The sequence below is a fragment of the Prionailurus viverrinus genome, chromosome X (assembly GCF_022837055.1).
Source record: "Prionailurus viverrinus isolate Anna chromosome X, UM_Priviv_1.0, whole genome shotgun sequence".
In the NCBI taxonomy this organism is placed as follows: Eukaryota; Metazoa; Chordata; class Mammalia; order Carnivora; family Felidae; genus Prionailurus; species Prionailurus viverrinus.
In genome coordinates, this window is record NC_062579.1 from 96,715,923 (window position 1) to 96,719,844 (window position 3,922).

Below are 3,922 nucleotides of genomic sequence, written 5' to 3' on the forward strand. Positions count from 1 at the left end.
CAAAGTTACCCATTAACTATTTTGGATTAATGTTCAGAATTCTTCAAATAATTGCACATAGTCCATTTTGAGGACCAGCATAAAGTCCAAGACCTTTACATTTAAAATTAAATATCAAATTCAACAGCCCTTTTCGCTCTGTGAATGCTGATATTTGTACACATTTTTGCACAATTTTTACTTCTTTAAGATGTACAGGTAGACATGGTATGATGTATATTTCAAAATTGTCCTCCAGAAAGATGGCATACATTTAAATCACTCAGCATGTATATAGGCTGATCATTTTCTGCATTCTAGTCAAAAACATTCATCAACTTGTTTAGAGAATGACATCATCAAGATGATGAAAGAGGTGGGTCCTAACTACAGTTCCCCTCACAAGTAGACCAACTAGCAAACTACTCATAGACAAGGTATCATTGTGAAAGTCTCAGAACTTCAGGGTGTGGCTGAAGCAACCACTTGGACGAAAGAGACCAAGAAGGATCTCATTAGAAGGGTAAGAGGAGTTGTGTCACTTTGACCACATCACCCCCCTATCAAGCCATCACAGTACCACATTGAAAAGACTCCTTGGGCCTAAGATTTTTCTAGTAGAAAACAGAGACCTCAAGGTAGACATCCAGCTTCCTCACCATTGCAACACACTTCCTGGGAGGCCCACTTGGTTTTCAACTCACAGTGATCACTGGATGAATCTGTGGAGTTGGGCCACTGGGGATCAGGTAGAGAAAGGGGAAAGGGCTTATAGCAATAAGTGCTCGGATGGTGAACCATGTTACTGCAGGTGGTGGTCCCTGAGCAGAGGTCATATCCAGTGGCTCAGCCCATCTGCAGAGCCTACTTGGTGGCCTTATCTGGCCAGGGAGCTCAGAAGGCAATTCTGCCTAATTTGGGTCTCTAGCCGACATATCATACTGTCAATAGAGCCCCTCCTATAGCCCTACTTAGGCAGGGAATAAAGTTCACATACCTACCCAACTGCACAACGTCTGATCTAACCTGCTAGGACACCTGGCCATAGATGTCTGACAGCCATGGAGCACGTTCTATGACCCACCTGAACAGGGAAACAAGTCAGCAGCCCAGCCCAACTTTTGAGCATAGCCTTCAGTTCTGCTCAACCATAAATCCTAGACAGGGAACCAGAGCAGTTACAGAACCCATCCTGTACCGTGTCTCACAAGAAATGCCCAGCCTATGGCCTTGTCCAATTTCTGAACAATCTGTGTGTGGCCTTGCTCAGGCAGGAAGCCCAGTCAGTGATCCAGCCCAATCATGGGGTATAGCCTGTGGCCTCATCCAGTCAGGGATACTGAACAGTGATCCTACTCCACTGCAGAGCATAGCCTCCAGCCTGACCGAAATGTGGAGTATAGTTGGAGGCTCCATCTGACCAGAGAAATTGGCCAACAACTTTGTCCATCAGTAGAACACAACCAGCAAGCAGCCAGATTATGGAGCCCAAAATGTGGTCCTGCTCAACTTTAGGCACAGCCTGTGGCCCTGCCTAAATGCAGAGTCCAGCCAGTGATACCATCTGGTCAGGGAATATAGCCTGAGGCTCCACCCAGCTGGGATCAACTAAGAGCTCATCCTATAGCCTTGTCCAATCACAGAGTCCGACTAGCCACAGTGCCCTGCCTCAGAACACAGTCTGTGACCCTGCTCAACCAGAGGTGATTATGAAGCCCAGCTAGTGGCCCCATCTAAATCTGGAGCCCAGCCAGCAGGGCCGCCCCACCGTGGATCCCAGCCAGCAACATCCAGACCCCCAAATTCAGAGCAGAATCATTTGCCTTGGACAACTAGAGACCCTGACAGCAAACCCTGACAACCCACAAATACCAGCTGACCAGTCCATAATCCCAAACTAAATTGACTGGTGAAGATCTTTCCCTGCTGAAGGGAATCTAGAAAATTTGGAAGAGGAGAATGATTACTCAAATATGCAGTGAAAGGATACATGCATCATGAAGAATCAGATGAACATGACACCACCAAAGTGAAGTAATAAATCTCCAATAATTGATCCTAAAGAAGTAGAGATCTATGAACTACCTAAGAATTCAGTATAATCCTCCTAAAGAAGTTCAGTGAACTGTAAGAGCACACAGACAAAATGAATTTAGGAAAACAATGCATGAACAAATTAAGAAGATCAAATTGTTTGAAAAGAAATAGAAACCATAAACAAGTGAAAATCATAGAACTAAAGAACAGAATGAATGAAGAACTCGGTAGAGAGCTTCACTAGCAGACTCCACCAAGCAGAAGAGTCAATGGACTTAAAGACAAGTCATTTGAAATTATTTAGTCAAAGGAGCAAAAGAACAAAAAACAAAAGAGGGTGAAGAAAGTCTATGGGACTTATGAGATACCATCGAAGACAACAATATGCACATTCTGGGACTCCCAGAAGGAGAAGACAGTGAGAAAGGGACAGAAAATCTATTTAAAGAAATAATGACTGAAAACTTCAAAAAATGGGGAGAGAAATTGAAATCCAGATTCATTAGGTTTAAAAGTCCCCAATTAGGTTGAACCAAAAGGGGCTACAATGAGACACATTATAATTAAGATTTCAAAAATAAATGACAAAGAGAGAACACGTCACATCTGTTAGAATGGCTATTATCAAAATGACACAAGATGGCATGTGCTGGCAAGAATGTAGAGAAATGAACTCTTGTGCACTGTTGGTGGAAATGTAAGTTAGTAAAGCTACGACAGAAAACAGTATGGAGGTTTCTCAAAAAATTAAAAATAGAACTACCATATGTCTCTAATTCCACTTCTGAGTATATATATGAAGGAAACAAAAACAGGATCTCAAAAAGATATCTGCACCTTTATTTTCATTGCAGCATTATTTATAATAGCCAAGATATGGAAACAAGTGTCCATCAATGGAGGAAAACAAAATGTGATGTGATGTGTGTGTGTGTGTGTGTGTGTGTGTGTGTGTGTGTGTAATATTATTCAGCCATTAAAAATGAAGAAAATCCTAACATTTGCAACAATATGGATGGACTTTGAGGGCATTTTGCTATCTGAAATAAGTCAGACAAAAATTCTGTATAATTTCATTTATTTTTGTAATCTACAAAAGCCAGATTCATAAAAACAGAGATTATAATGATGATTACCAGGAGCTGGAGGTGGGGAAATGGAGAGATGTTGGTCAGAGGATGAATTAATTCTGGGGATCTAATGTACAGCATGATGAATAGAGTTACTAATAACATATTACATAAGTGAAAATTGCTAAGAGAGTAGATCTTAAAAATTTCATCAGACAAAAAATAGTAACTATATGTGATGATGGATGTGTTAACTAACCTTATTGTGGTAATCGTTCACAATGTATATGTGTATCAAATCATCATGTTGTACCCCTGAAACTTAAAAAAATGTATATGTCAATTATATCTCAATAAACCTGGAAAAAATAAAAAAATTAATTAAAAAAATAAAAATAAGAAAACAAAATATTCATCAATGTGTTTGGCCCCAAAACACTAGCTTATTATTTTATTTTTACTGATTTATTAATAAGGATGGATTTTTAAAATATTTTAATTATATGTAATTTTTTCTTTTGTTTATGCCATTATATAAACTATGGTAATTTTTCTATTTTAATGTTTATCTTTTTTTAATAGTTCCTTACTTATTGATAATATTTACTGTTAAATATTTTGCTTTATTAGTTTTCCATTCTGTGCAGCAATTCACCCCAAGATTGGTGCCTTAAAACAACACACATTTATTAACTCACAGTTTCCATAGAAAGTTCCAAGGAGCCTTAGCATGACTTACCTGGGACCTCAGATAAGAATCTCATAAAGCTGCAATCCAGTTATCAGCAAATCTGCATTCCTTTCTAGAATTTGGGTGTTCGTCTCAATAGCCTCAC